Source organism: Strix aluco, chromosome 17, assembly GCF_031877795.1.
Source record: "Strix aluco isolate bStrAlu1 chromosome 17, bStrAlu1.hap1, whole genome shotgun sequence".
Lineage (NCBI taxonomy): Eukaryota > Metazoa > Chordata > Aves > Strigiformes > Strigidae > Strix > Strix aluco.
The window spans coordinates 775,418-794,919 of record NC_133947.1 but is presented as its reverse complement, the minus strand read 5'-3'; the positions used below and the strand labels follow the sequence as shown (position 1 = coordinate 794,919).

Genomic DNA, 19,502 nt, shown 5'->3' with positions numbered 1-19,502 from the left:
GGAAGGGACCCCTGGTTCGCCCTGTCCACCCCCGGAGGGATGGGAGCCTGCCTGCCCGAAGGACCCCCACCGCATTTCTCACCCTACCTTACACAGCTTGGTCTTTTCCCTGCAAATGTGGCATCCTGTCTACATTGTTTGGAACAGAAGGAACACAGGTGTTTTTTGCCTCCAAATGATGTGTTTTGGACTCTTTGGTGGATGCTCAGAAGGATGTGGGTGTATTTGGCATTCTCACGCTCGGGTTTAATGAAGTCCAGCCCTCTCTGCAGCCACAGCGGGTGCTCAAGCCTGTACAGGTGGCTGGTTCTGGTGAACCCCAGGGACTCAGGCCAGACCCTGCTGTGCTGGGGGTCTGGCTGCGGGGGGTGAGAGGCCCATAGCCCCCTGCCTGCTTGCCCAGCCCCAGCTGTGCCCACCCGACACCCAGCTCAGGGTGGGCAGGGAGCTTCCTCCCAGCAAACACTGCGTTAGACCCAGATGTGTCGGCCTCTTCTCAGGGCCTGGACCCAAAGCCGTGGGGTCTCTTGGTCATCTGGAGGATCCTCACACCAGCACCTGCCCTGGGCTTTACTGGGGCTTTGTCCCGGGACGCTTGGGGACATGGGGGTAATTCACCCATCGATGCTGGTGAACTCTGCATGAACCACACGGTTTATTTGTGCCCAGGCTCTGTCCTGCGGTTCAGCTGCCTGTTGAAGCAATGAAGCCTTTGCTAATTGAAGGCTCTAAAGCCGCCTGTTGCTCCTGGGGTGACAGGGAATAGCTGGGAGGGCTGTAATATCATTGCCCATGGGACTGTCCTGCCCCTGTCCAGCCCAAATCCACCCTGAAAACCACCTGGAACCTCAGACTCGGGTTTTTCTGTCATCTTTCATGTTCCTTTTCTCCTTTTCCCTTCCTCTCTGTATTTATTTCCCCATTTTCTTTTATTTGTTGTCTCTCAAGACTCCTTTAAACTGCCAAGATCTTTCTTGGAGGCACAAGCAATCTCCTGCCTACCTCTGGGTGACAGGCAGTTTTCACGGCACAGCTGGTATGCTGTAAATCCACACACTCTTTAGTTTGTGATAACTTTTTTTTTAATCAGCCTTGTGCTGTTTCTGTACATAATTAGCTCATTGGGAGGTAATTGTTCACCTCTCACTGTCCTCAGATCCTTGTGCCCTGCTGAATATGATGGAGCATCCTTCGGAGAGGGGCTGCCCCAAACCATCCCTGGGACCCTCGGCTCAGCCAGAGACCCAGGAGCACCCCCAGCCCCCATGACATCCCCCCTCACCCTGGCCGCTCTCGTAGGAACCAGGGGATGGTCTGGGATCTGCGTGTCCCATGGAAATTCAGAGATGCAGAGAGGAGAGGGAGGCAAGCGAGGGATGACAGGTTTCCATCTCTCTGCCTCAGCACAAGGGCTGCCCTGAGCTGGACACGGCTGCTGCTGCGGCCGCCTGGCAGACACGGCACCATCGGCACCACGGCCGTGGCCACGCCAGGCCCCCGCGGCACGCACAGACCTGGGGATGGCCCTCGCGGGGGGTCTGGGGCTTGCAGGGGTGCGCGGAGGATTTGCAGCCGGGGGCTGTCGGGTGCCAGCACCCTCCTGCTCCGCTCTGAGCCACTTTGGGGGAGCAAAGTGAGAGAGACACTGAGCAGCAGCAGCAGCCACCGGTGCCGTGGCCATGGCCAGCCACGCTGGGCCACGTGCAAGCAGCTGCGTGGTGCTGGGCTGGGTGGGACAGGAGCCAGAGCAGGACACGAGCCCCTGCCCCAGCACCGGGGGGCTGCTGTGCTGGACCCTCAGACCTGGCTGCCCCAGGTGTGCGGGAGCAAGTCAGAGGAGACAAGAAGGGACAAGCCCTGGGGAGCGGGGTGGCAGGAGAGCCGATGGGCACCGCACCCATCCCCAGGGAAGGGGTGAGTCGCCGGGCTGCTCCGGCGCTGCTGGGCACGGTCCAGCGCTGTTACGTGTGGCGTTCGGGGTCAGGCCGGTGCAGGGTTCACACTCGACAGCCAGTGAAAGAGGAACGATCCCTGCCTCAGCCCTGCCCGGCCGTGCCTCGTGCCCGCCGAGGGCTGTATAAGAGCTGCTGGCACCGGGGGCTGAGCGGCACCGCAGCGGCGAGGGGCTCCAGGTAAGCGCCATCACGGGACCGCGGCCACAGAGCTCCGCTCCCATGGGCGACCTACAGCAAAGGGTAACTCGCTTTGAAAGCAAGAATTTTAATGATGTTTTCCTTTGATTTCTGTAGCAGCATTTAATCATTTATGAAAATTAATTTTTAAAGCTGGTGAAGCTCTTGCTTGTCACATTCCACGTTTATTTTTGTTGTTGTTAAGTTTGTTAGAATGACTAAGCTAGCAGAAAGGACTAGGGGTTTTTTTCATGATCTTGGTGACCAGAATTCAGAACAATTTTCAGCTTATCTGGTCTCATCTCAGCTGGTATAAAATAAGTGTTTATCTGCAAAGCCATACATGCATTTTGCATGTGCAAGCTGTTCAGCTCACTTAAACGCGTGTGACCAAGGAGGCAGCAACCTGATAGATATTGTTAACAACTGCAGAGAGAGTTGTCTACTTTGTCACGTATTCTCTCAAAGAGCTCTTCTAAAAAACCTGCCAACCATTTTGGTATCCTTTTACAATGCTACGCACGTCTTGCAGAGACCCTCCAACAAATCCCACTGATTTTATTTGACACGATTTTCAATAGAAGCTGCTCAAGCCTCTATCTTTCTCTCCTGTTCAATAATCACAGCTACAGGAGCTGTGCATCATTACATGCTGATCAAAGGGAAAATGTAAAAGACAGTCTAGTGAATTAAAGTCTAATTTAATTGTGCCAAGAACTGTCATAGAGGGATTTTTTTAAAGTATCTGGAACAGATAAAGAAGTTGTTCAGCCTGACCTAAATAATGTTATTTCTCAGTGCTGAACCTCTGCAATCCGCAGCCTGCACGTTGTTTTTCTCAGAAGACACAAGCCGGGGTGTCCAGCCCGGGACTGGGCTGTGCAGGCAGCTGCTCCCTTAAACTGGGACATATGGCAGCGCTTCAGCGGGCTCCTCTTTTCATTTCTTTGCAAACACCTTTCTGTGCATAAACAAACACTTCACAGCGTTGGTTGCAACCCCAAGAAGTCCAGCTCATATGGGAACATGAGCTCCTTGAAGGTGTTTTCTTTTGACTAGAGGCAGATCAAATACAGGGAAAATGAGTTCTTTTCATAGCCTGAATGGAACAAGATGAGAAAAACAAACAACCTGCCCACGGAAAAGTGAGTCTGATTCTGGCTGTGCTTTGAGCTTTAATAACGCAAGGTGTTTTTCATAACAGGGAGAAGGACACGACTTTGACACACACCATTTTTTATCCAGCTGTGCCCCTTTGAGCGTTCTTCTTTCAGGGCCGTTTTGGAGCAGTTGGAAGCCATCCGTCTCTCTCAGTACAAGGTCCTCACGCCTCATCTCCATCCCTCTTGCCCTCTTTAAAATGGCAATTTCTCCCTCCAAGCTTCCTGACGATGTCAGGCACCCAGCTCTGCAGCGGGGTGGCCCAGCCAGGCATGGGGACAGCAATGACCCTGGAGTGGCTCGTCACCGTGGTTCTGTTACTCCCTGATAATCAGAAGCTGTTTGGCCTTTCTGGGTGGGAAAAGGGTGCTGAGGGTCTGGGCTGGTCCCCCGGGGCTGGGGGGATGGTGCCTGGGGGCTGCATGTCCGGGGGGACCCAGGCTGGAGCACATGAAGGATGGAGAGTCAGACCAGTGCCCTGGCTGCTGATTCTGATGTGGTGGGACTGGTGCTTGGGCTGATGTGGGTCTCTCCACAGGTGCTGGGTCAGGAGATGTTGCCCTTCTGGTGTCTCGTCCTTCTTGGGGGCCTCCTGCCCCCCTCCCAGGGTCTCCTCAACCTGCGCAGTGTCCTTGGGCTGAGCCCAGTGCAACCCAAAGACGGTGAGCTCAGAGGTTTTCCGTGTTTCCCAGGGGAGTGTCATGGCACAGGTGTCCTACCTCGGTCCTGGTGTGTCCTGTGCCACCTCAGGCTCATGGAGGGTCCTTCTGCTCATCAGGGACCTGACTCCTGGCAGGCTCAGCTCCACGGGGAACCCTTATTTGCGCAAGGGTGCTCAGGGCTCCCCGTGAGACCTCACAAGCAGGTCAACCTAATGTAGCTGAACCAACCTTTCTTGTCAATGAAACCTTTGCAACAGTGGAAGTCTGATTAGTAACTGGGACTTGCTTGGTGCAGGTCTGCTTGGTACTGGTCTTCTCGGCAGTGAAGGTCTCATCAGCGGAAAAGGTGGATTGCTTGACACAAGCCTTCTTGGTGAAGGTGGGCTACTTGGTACCGGCCTCCTTGGCAGTGGAAGTCCGAGTGGAAAAGAAAGTGAAAGTCCTCTTGATGCAGGAAATAAATCCAGCAGATCTGGGGTCCTTGGCACAGGCCTCCTAGGTGAGAAGGGTCCGCTTGGCATGGGTGTGCTTGGGAGAGGAGGGCTTCTGGGCAGTGAAAGCCAGAGCAGTAATGGAGGTCTGCCTGTTGCAGGAGGACAACCTCGCAGCAGTGGTCTGCTCGGCACAGGCATTCTTGGTGGGGAAGGCCTCGGCAATGGTGTCCTTGGTGAAAAAGGCCTCAGCAATGGTCTCCTTGGTGAAAAAGGCCTCAGCAATGATCTCCTTGGTGGGGAAGGCCTTGGCAATGGTCTTCTTGGTGGAAAAGGCCTCGGCAATGGTCTCCTTGGTGGGGAAGGCCTTGGCAATGGTCTTCTTGGTGGAAAAGGCCTCGGCAATAGTCTCCTTGGTGGGGAAGGCCTTGGCAATGGTCTTCTTGGTGGAAAAGGCCTCGGCAATGGTCTCCTTGGTGGAAAAGGCCTTGGCAATGACCTCCTTGGTGGGGAAGGCCTTGGCAGTGGTCTCCTTGGCAATGGACTCCTTGGCAATAAAAGCCTTCTTGGAGAGAAAGGTCTGCTTGGCACAGGGCTGCTTGGAAAAGGAGGTCTCCTAGGCAATGGAAGTCTACTTGGTCTTGATGGTCTTCTGGGTGGAGGACTGCTGGGTGAAGGAGGACTGCTAGGTGGAGGACTGCTGGGTGAAGGAGTCCCTCACACATCAACACGCTTTGCCTGGTAAGTCAGAGCAGAAGCACAGCGGTGGTGTTCACTGTAGGGTAACAAATAACGTCCAGAGGATGGGCTCCCCTAAAGGGCTGCTCCAGGTGTCCAGATCCTCCCTGTTATACAAACCACCAGTCCTGGGCTCACAACTCACGTGAGGAGCTGCGACAGGGGAATTCCAGTCAGAGATGGGAAAAATCTTCCCCATGGGAGTGATGTGACAATGCAGTGGGCACCTCAGGAGGTGGGGACATCTCTGCTCTTGGAGATGGTCAACACTCAGGAGGACACAGCCCTGGGCAACCTGACCGTGCTTTGAAGTTGGCTTTTCTTGGAGCAGGGGTTGGCCCTTCCCCATCTTCACTTTTAACTCGGAATATCCACATCGGTAGCAGGTCAAACGATGAACAGGAGGGAGAGATGGGACTCTAGGATCTGCTCCTGATGATCCTGCTATCTCAAGGCGGGTTTGCTTTGGTGTCAACCCCCAGGTTGAAGGCGCTGAACCTCGAGAACATCCGAGTGTCGTGGAAGGTCCTTCGCGGGAGTGAGATTGTGCTAAACCTGTACTCGAAGCTGGTGTTCCGCTTGCCAGGGTGAGCAGGGCTGGTGAGCGAGACAGCAGAGAGAGGCCATGTGCCTCTGAGGGTGCTGGGGAGGACAGGATGTTCCTGGGTGCTGGAGAAATATCCCCAAATGTGGAGCGAGGGGCTGGTGAGGAAAGCTCTGCACTGTGCTGCTGCCTCTCCCTGGGCACATTTCCAGCTGCCCTCGCTCCAAAGACTTGATCTCAGTCTGTGGTGGCTGGCAGAGGCAGTGACCCTCCTGTGGACAAGGTGTTGGAAGCAACACACCCAGAAGGCTCCATGATCCTTCATCTCGACTTGTCCTTCTTCCCCTGAAGTCAGAACTGTCCTGGAAAACTCTCTATGCCTGTTTGTACACTGGGACTTCAATGATCTGCTAAGAGGACCAGGAGCCTAATGGAAGCCCTGAGACTAAAACATTGTCCCAGCTGAGTCCAAGCTTGCAGCTCAGCCACAGATCCCCCACTTCCATGCTGCTTTGGTTTACTCCATAACCCTCCAAGCCACTTCCTTATTTTTCAGGATTTTTCACTTTCTGAGCGGATCCTCGGTAGAAACAAACATCACATCCCACATCGCACTGACCCAAGACACCCCTGGTGACCTCAAGTTAGTGATTAAGGATTGCAGAAACCTGCTCGGTGGCTTCACTGTCAACCTGCGGAAGGGGTGAGTGTGGGAGCGGTCACCGTCCCCGGGCTTGTGCCACGCACCGAGCTGCTGCTCTCACAGAGGCCCCGCAGTGATCTGCAAGGACAGATCCACCACTCGCGGGAGCCGAGCCCGACCTTCCTGTGCTGAGCTGGGACTCGACCGTGGCCCTCGGCGTAGGGCTGCTGGAGGCAGGTTTCGCCCTCCCTCAGCCCCGACCTGCCCAGCCAGGCTCCAGTTTCCAAACTTGAGACCACCCAGCGCTTCACAGAGAAGGTGAATTCAGCAAAAATCTCAGGGGCAATGTGCAGAATAAATGGCAGCTCTGTTATCCAGCCATGAGGAAACCACGGGATTTCCTCATAGAAAAGCAAATTTTTTTTGAGAAACCTGCAAGGGGATGGGACATTGGCCTGTGCACGAGGAAGCAGTGACACTAACGGGCAGGACGAGCCGTGGGTCAGCTCTTCACAAGTTTGCAGTGGGGCGAAATTTCAGTCCCAAATCTAGACACAGATTTGCAGTTTAGCAAACAGATTTTAAGAACCAGATAACAAAGCCCTGAGTATCTGTAATTCCTGCTAAAGCCTGGGGGAGCTGTGGGCTCGCGGCATCTTTTAACCAGAGATAAGAGAAGCCAACGGGTGCTCCTCTTCGGTGCTCGCGGTGCCGCAGACCAGCAGAGGAGTTCAGATTTGTCTCGATGCTGAGCCCTGGGTTTTGACAACTTCCCTGGTAATTTTTGTCTTTTTTTTTTTTTTTCCCTTTCCAGCTTACTCACCAATCTGGTGAGCAATTTGCTGAACTCTTCTCTTCAGACTCTCGTACCTGCACTGGTGAGTGCCTGGAAATCCTTTGTTGTAAGAAGCTGCACTTCAATCAAAATTAGTGCTCTTGCCATAATTGTCCAGCAGATTTACACATCCATACGTGTATTTATGTGCATGCACAGACACAGGCCCACATCCCATAAGTGAATTCTGCAAACTTCCTTGATCTGTCTTACAGTCAGAATTTATTTGTTAGAAGTAATTCAAATTCCATCATGCAACGTTACGGGATAATTTGTCACCAATTGCTTTCTGAAAGGCCTTCTGGTGCCGAGACGGTGCGGTAAGCAGAAGCGACAGCCTCACTTAGAGGAAAGGTGCTTGTTAGAAAATCTTTTATTCTGTTAAATAGAACCTGTGCCGTTCTGAGAGGAGGGCTGAACAATTTATATTGCTCTTTTTCCATGGAGGAAACTATGCTCTAGGAGCTGATTGTTCCATCTTGATTTAAAGTCTCTGAAACCCCAGCGATGTTGGGGACACACCTTGCTACCCCCATGATATTCTCACCAAGGTTGTGCCACTTGTTACCGTTGCAGCTTTGCCCATTAGTGAATATTTGGGTCAGCATCATCAATATTAAACTACAATTCCTCAACCGTAAGTCATTAAATTTTCTTTTCTATATCAATTTTTAGAGTGACACTTGAGTTCTGTGTGTCTAGCCCTCTCCCCAGGCAGCGGGTGTCCTCAGGAGAGCCGGAGCCGTGGGAGCGGGAGTTGCTCTGCAGGGAGCAGGAACAGCTCCGCTCCCGCCAGCAAAGCTGCTGTGGGTGGCACAGTCCTGGCTCACCCCCCCGCTGCCTGACATCATGAAAGCGTCACGATCCTGCTGTTCTCACGGTTGTTTTTCTAACTGGGGCCAGACCCAAGCTGCTGCCAAGAGAGGCGGCTCTGCCAGGACCCCCTGGTTTGCAGCCCCTCAGAGCTGGGGGGGGGGTTTCCCCACACAGACACAGTTGCTGCTTCGTTGCAAGCGGCGTGGTCCCCATTTACCCCAGACATTTCTTGTGCAATGAGACATGCACCAGATACCCCCAGGACAGCGGCTTTCATGGGACCTTTGGCCCCTGGGAGGTTTGAGCCCCGTGGGAAGGACGGGGGGGTTTTTCCTTCACTGGGCTCCCCCAGCCCCTGCCCGCTGCTGCGCTCAGACAGGCCCCCAGGCAGCAGCTGGATCTGCCCAGCCCTGACGGCTTCTCCCCCTGCCCAGGTGTCATCTCCTTCGGGCTCCTGGGCAAAGTCTACTCTGCCCTCTCCAACTTGCCGGTGACGTCCGGGCAGTTTGTGGAGCTGGATTTGCAGGTACGGCCGTGTCCCAGCCCTGTCCCCGCACGCTGCCCACCCTCCTGCCTGCCGCAGCCTCGCACTCACAAGCTTTAACGCCTCCTTTTTTTTTGCAGAATTCCCCGTTCCCAAGCGTTTTCATCGATTGGCTGCTTCAGAGTAAGTCCAGCCCGATGCTGTGATGGGGATCCATCCGTGCTGACACCTGTGAGCCAGAATGGGCCAAGAGTGGGGAGCGGGTCCCCGCGGCCCCGGGGGGGCAGCCAAACCCACAGGCTGCTGACGCATCGCAGGGTGGTCCCACAAAGCACTTGCACCCCTCACGGTGCTGTGGGGCAGTCGGGGTCCCTGGTCCCTGGAGACACCCCCCAGCACAGGCACGGGCAGGTTTGCCCCTGAGCAGCAGCTCTGGGCATGCGGTGGCAAGACAAAGTCTGTGCGCTCGTACTTATGCCCTGCACAGCCCTGGAAAAGTCACTTCACCTCTCATAAAAGGATTTAATAATATTTACTTAATAGGAGTGAATAATGGTCCTCAGGATGCTGTGAGGATTAATTAATATTTGCAGAGGTGATTGGAAGAGCTTCCAGCCTCATATGCATGCAAAGTTAATATATAGAGGAGGGAAGGAAGAGTTGGAAGCCGTCCCAGCTTCCCCAGAGGCGTATTCCTCAGGGCACTAAATCATCTCTGCCCATAAACGGGGGCTCTCAGGCCGCCGGTGCTTTGGGCACTGCAGAGCCCGGCGCCGTGGTTGGGGCTGTGGGGGCTCAGGGGGGCCAGGGGGCCAGGGGCTGGAGTGCACTGACCTGGGCCCCTCTCCCCCAGCCACAGGCATCGATCCCGGGAGCATCCCGTAGCCGCGGGGCCAGCAGCACCGTGGGGCCGGCAGTGCCGTGGGGTAAGGATGGTTTGTTGGCCAGGGCCTGGCTCAGAGCTCTGCTGCCGGCCGTGCCAGTGACAGTGCGGATGCCTGGGCTGGGTGTGGCGAGCCCACCAGGGCTGACCCTGCTGCCTGGTAGCGGGAGGCAACGGGGGAGCACGGGGCTGCCACTGCAAGCTCACCTGCTGCCCGAAACCTCAGCTCCGGCATCTGCCCAGGTGACCCCATGGGCGATTCCCACCACTGCGCCCCGAGGAGGGAAGGGAGGAAGACGAGTCGATACACAGAGAACAGACCTGAAAATGGAACAACCCAACTAAGAAAACTCTCTACTTCTTCTGCATCACATTTCAGCCTTGTCAGACTTCAGTGTTTCTGTCCAGCCCAGGGTTAGCTGTGCCCATGGGTGGCCATGCTGATGGTTAGCCACTGATGATGGTTAGCCATGCTGATGGTTAGCCATTGATGATGGTTAGCCATTGATGATGGTTAGCCATTGATGATGGTTAGCCATGCCAATGATGCTGCTGGCAGCGGACCCAGAGGCAGAAGCCCTGGGTCATGCCCACGTGCCCTCCCCGTGCCATGGCCACAAGCCACTCACCACGGCAATCCCTGACAAAGGTTCTGCCCTGACCCTCCCGCCCTTCCTCACGCACACCAGAGTTTCACCCAGATCAGGGCTGTGGTTTGGGCCAGGTAATTGCTCAGCACAGGGGACACTTTCCTGGTGCTGGACCCAGACAGCCTGGCTGGTGGGGGCGGTTTGGTCTGCGCGCAGCTGGCCCGTGGGAATTTTGTGAGCTTGGACCAACTGCCCCAAATTCCCATGCAGGGAAGAGAGAAAAGGACAAACACTGATGAAAGGTAAATGCTTTGTCTTTGCTCTCCTTCTGCTTCTTGATTAGTTTACCATTTCAAAAGGAAATTTTGCTGTTTCCAGTGATTTTATACTGTTAAAAAGAAGGCAAAAAAGGCCCAGAGTCTAATCCAGACGTGTACTTAGCTGATTTGTTCCCAAACAGTTATGCTTTGAACTGATCAGAGTAAATGCTATCCTGTCTTGTAATCTCCAAGTGGATTTGGGTGTGTTGCATTGTGGGTGAGGTGGATTCACATCCCTTCTGTTACTCCTTACAATAAAAAGGATTTTTCTTCATCTGCATTCAGCACGGGATTTGGTTTCTTTCCAAACTGCCGAAGGATTTTTGCATTTGCAAGGGTTTTGTTATTTATCTCTCCTATCAGCTACAGGAGTAACTCACATGCAAAGAATATTTAATAGATGAGTCTGATGGAAAGGTGGGGAACCACGACAAGCTGCAGCCCCAGAGCTGAGCCTAAGCCCTGCCCAGCCCTGACAGACCTGTGCCTCTCTCGCAATTTAAAGTAGCTACAGAAATGTGGTCAATGTGAGAAATAAATATTCCCCTCATTTGTATTTATGCAGATTTATTCTGCCCTTGTCCCTGAGCTGCTGGTTCTTTTATTCTCTATTCTTGCTCTCTGCTTGTTGCCAGCGAGCTGGGAGCTGTTTGACATGAACAAACACATCCCTGGGGCCCCGCTGGGGCAGCCCCCCCCGGACTGAGGCCGGGACCCCCAGGACCCCGGGGCTGAGCAGGCAGCGACGGCCAGCGAATTTTTGGGTGCAGGAGGAGCTCGCTTCTGGCCACGGTGGCTTGTTGGCTGTTCCCCACATCGAAACACATCCCGGGGGTGGCTGTGCTGCAGCCCCCGCGCAGAACGGCTGCACGGCGAGAGCCGCCTCAGCCAGTGCTGGACGCCCGAGCCCGGCAGCCTCCATTGCCGCCGGCACGGCACCGTGTGCGCCAGCCGCTTCCCAACGCCCGCGTTGGCTCTGCTGGGACGCACCAACACCCTCCTCTGCCTCCGCCCTTCCCGGGTCCCTCTGCCCAGGGCCCCAGAGCCCCCGTGCCCAGGGCCAGGGCTCCTGCTCCCGTCTCGGTGACTTGCTTCTCACATTTATGCTCAACTTTTTGCAGCTGGTGACGTGGCCACCGGCAGCATTCTGCAGCGTGTGTGCTGCCCCACCACAACCTGCCCCAGCCCCGGCGGCCGGTATCGAAGAAAAGAAAAGAAAAAGAAAAGGTGAAGAAAAGAGGAGAGCTGAAGACGTTGGGAAGTGGGAGGTGGTGGGTGCCAGCAGCCGGGAGCCACAAAGAGCAGCACATGCCGCCGGGAGCGCAGCGCCAGCTCAGGGTGAGCATTTCCAGTGCAGACCCCAGCCCACGCCACCGCCCCCCCCACCGGGACCCTGCGCTGCCTCCTTGTCCCCAAAGCACCGGCCTGACCCCATCCAGTCCGGGGCTGCCAAAGAGCCGCTGGCTGGCACGTCCCTGGCCCCTGTAGCTGGCTCTAGTGAAACTTCACATCTGACCTGGTTTTGACAGAAAGTGGGGTTTTTTTGTATGAAGTTGGCTCTGCGCAGAAGCCAGAGCTCTGCCAAGCAGCAGTGGCTCTGGGGAGGAAAGGCTCAGCTGGAGGAGTGAAGATCTCCTGTGTAGCTGATTCAAAAATCAAGTACTTCAGCTCAAATTCCCCATAGAATTATTTGATTTGTGAGCAAAAGCTCTCAGTTTTCTTTTTTGTGAAAGACCAAAATTTTCACTGGGGAAAGACCGTTTTCCTGTAGCCTAACCTATAGCTCCTGCACGCTGTGGCTGAGCATTCAGGAGTCTAAATGTTCCTCTAAACACCTCGGAGTTTCCCGCTGCCCTTTTCACAAGTCAGTGGGGTGACTGAGGTGCCCCAAATGTCTGGGGGGGCCCCAGCCTCTCCTCCTGCCCCTGCTCCTTTTATCCAGCTGCAGCAGCCTGCGAGTGAGCGATGCCCTGAGCGGGGGGCAGGAGGCCACCCCCACCCCGCCAGTTAAACACAGAAGTACCGACACCTTCAAGCTGCGGTGACCAGGACATCCCTCCTGCGGTGAGCACCGTCGTGCCGGGGGCTCGGGGACATCGGGCTTGATGCCAATGAGCTGCTGCGTGTGCTCAGCGAGCGGGCGGGCTGCAGAGGGACGGCAGGGAGGGTGGCATCGCCTTGGCCCACGCTGTCTAACGCAGCACCTCGCCGGGCATGTCGGGTTTCCAAGCGCTAAGGAAACAGATAGAAGGTGCCAGTTCCCCGGCTCACTGGCTGTGAATAATTGCAGAGACAGGTGTAAAGGTTTCCTTGGTAATCCTAGAACCAAAACGCCACAAAGCAAATCCTTCCAGCCGGCGCGGTGCCATGGGGGTGGCTCCCACCAATGCTCCCGCAGAGCGAGGGGTGGCCGTTGGCCACCACAAGCCTCATGGAGCTGGCGGCTCCGGTTTGACACTCCAATATTGATGTAAAATGGTGCTGCAGGGGCCATCTCTGCCGCTGGCACCGCCTGGCCCCGGTGTGCGACTTGGGGTCAGTTCAGACCCCTGCGAGCCCCATTTACAAGGTCACCAACGTGGGTTTGTGCTGGATTTCCCCAGCTGGCGCCCAGGGGTGCCATGGAGGGGTGGGGGACACCCAGAGGCCCCTCTCACCCCACCCATTCCCCCGCAGCGGCTGGGACACAGGGCCTGTCCCTCGCGGTGGCTGCTGGCAGGGAGGGACGTTGGGCGGACGCCGGGCAGAGCCCCTTGGCCTTCGCAGGGTTTGCTCGGAGAACACGCCAGCCCGCTCTCATCCAGCTTCTGTTTGCAAAACAGAAAAACACGAGGTCTGGGACGGCCGGGTGAGGGTTTACTTTGGCCCACGTAAATGCAAAACCCTGACGGCAAACAGCGGCCTCAGCTTTTACAGTGGCTCTGCTTCCCGCTCCCGTCAGGTGCGTTGTTACAGGGGAGCGCCCAGCCCTGCCTGGGGACAGCAGGACCGGGCATCTCCCAGGTTCTCCACCGAACGAGGGGCGGGAAGAGCCCAGGGAGGATGGTGACAAGGGGCAGGGCGAGCGCCTGGCGAGGGCGAGCGGTGGGAGGACGAGCACTGAGGATGCTGGAGCTCGGTTTGTCCCCCCGGCCCCGGAGCGTTGTCCTGCTGCCCGGAGGATGCCGGGTCTCTGCCGGCCGGTGCTGTTGCTTCTGTGCTTTCTTCTGAGCACGGGATGGGGAAAGTTTTCTCACCAACAGTAAAAGGGCTTTTCAAAATGGAGTTTTGATCAAGAAATCATGGGAAGAATCTTTTTTTTAAAATACCAGAGTGTTTCAATTTTTTAAGGAGAAACTGTTTTTTTAAGTGCCTACTGTTTTGTTCTGACAGCTTCAAAGAAAGCCTCCCACTATTCTTTTTCAAACTTGCTGTAATTAAATGACAGAAGGACAACATTTTAAAAAGAAAGAAGAAACAGGTTAAAAGAGGAGGCTAAATAACCCAAAGAGAACAGAACATCTTGTTTAGGCTCAAAATCCCTGTATCAGCCCGAGCAAAAGTGAATCTTGTTTTTGTTTCTGCGCTTCAGCCATTACCCTTGGTATCGTCATGGATGCAGAAAGGGGAGGAGGACAATTCTGTCTGGCTTTTCATTTCCACAGCAGTGCGCTGAATATTAATCAGCCTAAACCCAGTGCTGTAGGCACTGCTGCAAATTACCCGTTCTGCAGTTGGTTGTAGTTTGCTGTGTAATTTTTGCATGTGAGCCAACAGCAGGGCCTGGGCCAGCTGATCCCCCCCCGTGACCCGACCTTGCAGATAGCAGCCACACCACGAGCAGGAGCGTCCCCGGAGCACCCTGATAGCTCTATTAGAAATGCCACTGTGCATCAGGCTGGTGTCATACCAGGGTTTCCTTTCAAGGAATCAGGCACCTTTCCCCTACTCGTTAATGTGAGCAGTGTATGAAGGGAAATGAGGTTCGTTCCTGCATTAATCTTCTCCCCACGTGGCCGACCCAGCCCCCCCGCCTCGCCCCACGCGAGCGAATGAAGCCCAGGGAATGCCTTTTCCTGGTCTTAAGGAGACTTAGGGTGTTTCCAACACCAATGGGCTTTGCTTTTGACACCGCTGAAGGTACAATGAGAAAATCCCTGAAGCTGAAAGCATCGGCCGGGCTGGCACGGCCTGTCCCCGTGCTCCCAGCAGCAGCTCCCACCAGCCCGGCTGCTTGGACCCAGCGGGAACAGAGACCCTGGTCATGGGCCCCTTTGAAATAGTGTGAAATGATTCCCTTTCACTTCCAATTTCCTAGAGGAAGTTCTGCTAACGGGCACAGGAAGCCCCGCACCATCCTGCTGCAGCTGGAACATTACAAGAGCCCCCCCCCCCCCCCAGGCTCCTGCTGCGGGGGGGCCACCAGCTCTGGCCACGCCACGATCTCCCCTCCGTGGGTCAGCGGCCGACGGCGGCTCGGCCAAATCACCACGTGCAGGGCTGCGCTTCCACTGGCTGTCGGCTTTTCCTGAGTTTCCCCGCTAGCAGCGATAGATGCAGTGAGAAAGAGCAGCTGGTACCTCTCACCCAACAAACTTTCGGGGGAGCAGAAGGGGCCGGGGGGGTCCCTGCGACAGGGGAGGCTCCGCACGGGGCAGCCGTGCTGCCGGGGTCCGTCCCTCTGCACGCAGCGCACAGCTCCCCGCCGAGGGCGGCTTTGCTCTCTGAAATTCTGACATTTTAGGCAAAATGCTGTTTTGAATCCTACTCTGTTGTTTGATCCTGTGAATTCTCCAGGTAAAACATCAACGTTCCTGTTAATCTCCAGGCTGACCATGGACCATGAGCAGACGCCCAGCTCAGCAGCATTCCCAGAGTTGGCGGCTGCTCCAGCTCCCCCCGCATCCTGGAGCCACCCTGCCCGGTCCTGCCCCACGGGAAATCAGAGCTGAGAGGTGCCTCTAGCCCTGGGGCTACTGGCCAAGGGCTGGAGCCGCTGCTCGGGTGCAGGATCGGGCACACGGGGAGCCAGGGTGAGGGAGCCTGCGGGTGGGGGCACAGAAAGTCTTTCTTTTTCCCAGAGTCTGATACAGCTGTTCGAACGCACTGCACCACCTCATGGGAGGAATTTTAATTCCTCTATTGACTCATGCTCCTGAGAGCACCCGGCGTGGCAGCGCTCAGCTGGGGTTAGAGGGATGCAGAGAGATGGAGCAGGGGAGCCCATGGCCGTCCCCGCCAGCCCATCGCCGGCCCTTCGCCCTTCCCTGCGCTCGCCGGCGGGCACTCGGCTGCTCCACGCGCGCCTGTGCCCGGCGTCTGACCACCCTCACGTCCCTGATCTGTCTCTGAGTATTAAATAATGCAGGCAGCAGGGGAAAAAGGTACTTGAAAAATATCTGGAAGATATAGAGCCATTAATGAAAAACATCAGAAAATAGATATCAAGTAATGACACCACGACAAAGGCTTATTAATAGGAAAGTCTAAAGATAAAACTAATTTAAACCTGATGAGACAGGACATCTCATCTTCGGAAGAACGAGAAGTCAATAGTTAGCTGTCAGTAAAGGAAATAAATTGCTCACAAGGGAGGAAGAAAAGCCACAGGACTCCCAAGCCCCAGAGAACAGCAGCTACTGTGACAGACTTGTAAGCTACACACTGAATCCACAAACCCCTGACAAACCGGAGCTGCCATTCACCGTCAGCGCCGCTGCCGGTGGCATTCAGCTCGCAGCCGCTCCAGGAGGGCGCGTTGCTCCGCGGAGGGGCTGGCAGCGACGGGAGTGGGCAGCCGAGCAGCTGGGGCTGGCCTGGGGGGGACACCAGTGGGGGACACCAGTGGGGGACGCGGGCAGGGCCTGGCAGCTGCCTGCTGCTGCCGTGGGGAGCCCGTTGTGTTTCCAGCACGGCAGAGTCCGCCAGCGGCAGTGGAGGAGCCTCTAGGAGCAGGTGCCACCTTCCTGCTGGAACTCGACCGCAGCCAGTCCCGGAAAGAAGTGAACTAAAGAGATAACTAACTTTAGAAATGGAAAACATTTTTAAAAGTTCTTTATATTGCATTAAATTCCAAAGCTTTATGCAAAGAGCTAACTTCAGCAATGGTGATGAAAAGCCACCGAAGGAAACCTCCACGGAGCCCCAGCCCACAGCACGACTGGCGGAGGGAGGAGGAGGCCGGGGGGAGAAGGGCTGGCGAGCGCTCGCAGCCTGTCTGCTCAAGTGAAAACCCAGGAGAAAAGGAAAGGAAAGCGTTTCACCCCCGGCACAGGCCAGCAGGCTGCTCGGCGCATCGCTCAGAGGCAATGCCTCTCGTCACCTGCCACCGCTCCAGCAAGCGCAGGTCTTGGGCTGACCTACAGCAAACTGTGCTTACAAGCTGCCGTCAGGGACAGCGTCAGTCTGTGCCTCCGGCTTCGCTGATGTGTGGAGGGAAAACAGATTGCAGAGCCCTGGGGGATCTGGGGAAGGACGTGACAGGCCACAGCCAGTTCTGGCACTGGGAAAACCCCCACTGCTCTGCCCTAGCTGCTTAGAGAGTCTTGGAGAAGGGAGCAAGGCTGGGGAGGGGAGTGTGGGCAACGATGGGCATCTCTTGAGATTGTCCTTAGGCCAATAAAGGGCGAGGACGAGCAGATGAACACCGGCTCAGAGCGCCTGCTGCCGTCTGTCCCTCCTCTCCGCCCCACGGCCAAGACCTGAGGACAAACAGGTTCGCTCTCCAGGGCTGTGCGATGGGGGTCCAGAGCACAAATGGGCTCTTGTTCTCTCTGACAACGACCTTTGTACCACGTGAAGTTATTTGCGTGTTCGTGGTGATGTTCGGCCTCACTCAACACGCTCCGCAGGCAGAAAAGGGAAGCGTGCAGGTTGCGTGTTGTGAAATCCCGGTGTCGGGAGGTGCCTTAGGGCACAGCTGGTGCTTGAAAGTAAATGTCAGCCCAGCACGTTAGGTCTGTGCTCAGAAAACTGATCTGCCAAATGCCTCATTAGGTGTTTGCCCATGGGTTTAACTGGGGCACGACTGGCTGGAGGGAGGCAAATAAAGGTTTGTGTGTTCTCCAGAGGGACCTTGGGACAGTTTCCTGGGAAGGAGGGAGCTGTTGGAGAGGCGAGGCCGGGCAGGGCTCTGCTCACCCCCAAAATGCCTGGCTGAGCCCTCCCGATGCCGGTGCCATCACAGCCCGGCACGTCCTCCGGCACAGCTCAGCCCATCGGGCACGGGAGGTGGAACACGGCCTAAATCCTGACGCTTCACAGTGGTGGGACAGGCCGGGGGGATTAACGTGTCTCCTGGCTCATGCGAGAGGCCATGGGACAGGGCAGAGCGCTGGCGCTGCGATTACTGGTGTTGGGAGTCGTTGTGTGACACCGAGATCTGCCTACCACTTGCCTACAAGCTGGGCCCCGTCCTGTGGTAAATCAGGAGGGACGTGAGGGAGCCAGGGAGGTGGGAAGGGGAACGAGTCCCCAGAGCTGCTTTGCTCTGGCAGCGCCCAGGGTCTGACCCAAGGAAGATTCCCGAGTCATCCCTAAACCAAAATACCACCCAGCATCCAAGCGCAGTGCTCCGCCCGAGGAGCGTCTCCTGCTGTGCCCCGAAGCAAGCGAAGCCTGGCAGGGCCTGACTGCGGCTCTTTTCCAGAACAAGACCAGGATCCAGGTTTGAAGCTGTAACAGGGCTGCTGCCTCCTGCAGCCCCTCAGGAACACACCAGAGCTTGTTCCCAGAGTTTGGGATGCTGGAGGCAAGGACTGAGCTTCATTACAAAATGGATCTTATGAGGACACTTACAAAATTGGTTGAAATTAAGGCTTTTAAACCCTGTGCTCTGACAATAAACAGCTAGCAGGCCTTTTTGCCAGTACCAAATCCCGGACAGTCACGTCCCTACTAAGCCTGGTTGCTGGTTCCTGGCTCTGCGCTCTCTGCAGAGCAGATACAGCGTGTTTACAGCACCCGGTATTGTGGTCTGGAGCCACAGCTCCTACAGCAGCAATTCCCGCTAAACCAATCCCTTCCATCACCGAGGTCTGCCGAAATGCCCCAGCACTTCAGCTGCCAGTCGCAGAAGGCAGAGGTATAAATCAGCGTGAGAGATTTAAAGTCCTGTGGAGTTCAGGACTCTCGTCCCTGCTCCGGCTGGGAGAAGAAACAAGAACAAACACGAGGCAGAATGAAGGCGAGGCACAAGTTCAGCCTTCCCAACAGCCAAACTCGGGGAGCAAATCTTCTGACAAGCGATACAGAAGTCGCACCCCACCTCTAGCCCCCAAGAAAAAAGCCATTCCTGCTTTCAGGCAGAGCCAAACGACTAACTCAGCCTCCAAGGTCACTGTAAGCGCTTCCTAATGGACGCTGCGCTGCCTTAAAACCTCAGCCTTCATTCCCGAGGCCTATAAAAACTAAGGAGGCGAGGCAAATGGTGAGCGCTACGGCTCCCCGGGGAGTCTGTGCAGCCAGCGTTATCACCTTCTCATCAAAATGTAAAACCCAGCTCTCCTCCTCATTAGTCTCCTGCTCTTAAAATAATGATTGTAAAACGCCGGCAGCTGGCCTCAAAGCTGGCTGGAGCTGGGAGGGCACACTGCTCCCCGGGGTGGGGGCTTGGGGGGAGAGGGTCAAAATGAGCAGCTGCAGGGGGGTGTCAGCCCTTTTTAGGGGCGCTGGATCGGGCCACGCTTTCAAGGGGGGAAAAGCAGCTGAAAGATGCTGCAGGGGGGTTCAAACCGGGCCGCCCACCCCCCTGCTTTAATTAGCACACGGTGGCTTCGGCGCCCGTCGCTTCGGAGGGACCCTGCTCGTGCACCCCGCTGCCTCCTTTGGCTTTTCAAACCAAGCAGCTTCTGCCTCTCCCTAAAAGCCCACGGGCCCAGGGCTGACCCACGCCACGCAGCCGAGGTCGGGGACGTGGGGTGTGAATTCCAGCCCCCAACACTTTCCCCTCAGGAGGGGGCAGAGCAGAACTGCACCGCGCGGGTCTTGGTCCCTCAGCACTGACAGTGACCACGTGGATTCACTTCCATGAGGAGAGAATCAGCTCTGAGATAATGAGCAAAATGGATTTGTTTCTTAAACTGAGGTCTAATGAATATTCAGTGAGCCATGCTGCTTTCAGAGAGATACAATTGTATCCCAGAAAGAGCTGAGAGAAGGCTTTCTAGCAAAACCCTTTCACCTTTATTTAAAAATTTTGCAAATTCATGTCATGACTGCTCTATTAAGAGTTGATCAGCTGTTCCTTCAAGACTTGTCACTGGATAGAGCCTTTTACAATGATT

The 19,502-nt window shown here is 55.7% G+C and overlaps 1 long non-coding RNA gene across 1 annotated transcript; it reads left to right on the top strand.

Annotated features, from left to right (window-relative positions):
* The first annotated feature begins 11,374 nt into the window (after window positions 1-11,374).
* LOC141931389 (uncharacterized) lies at window positions 11,375-15,995 on the top strand. The gene is made up of 3 exons (XR_012625560.1): window positions 11,375-11,577; window positions 12,182-12,303; window positions 15,016-15,995. It is a non-coding gene; the product is annotated as an uncharacterized LOC141931389 (long non-coding RNA).
* The last annotated feature ends 3,507 nt before the right edge of the window (window positions 15,996-19,502 follow it).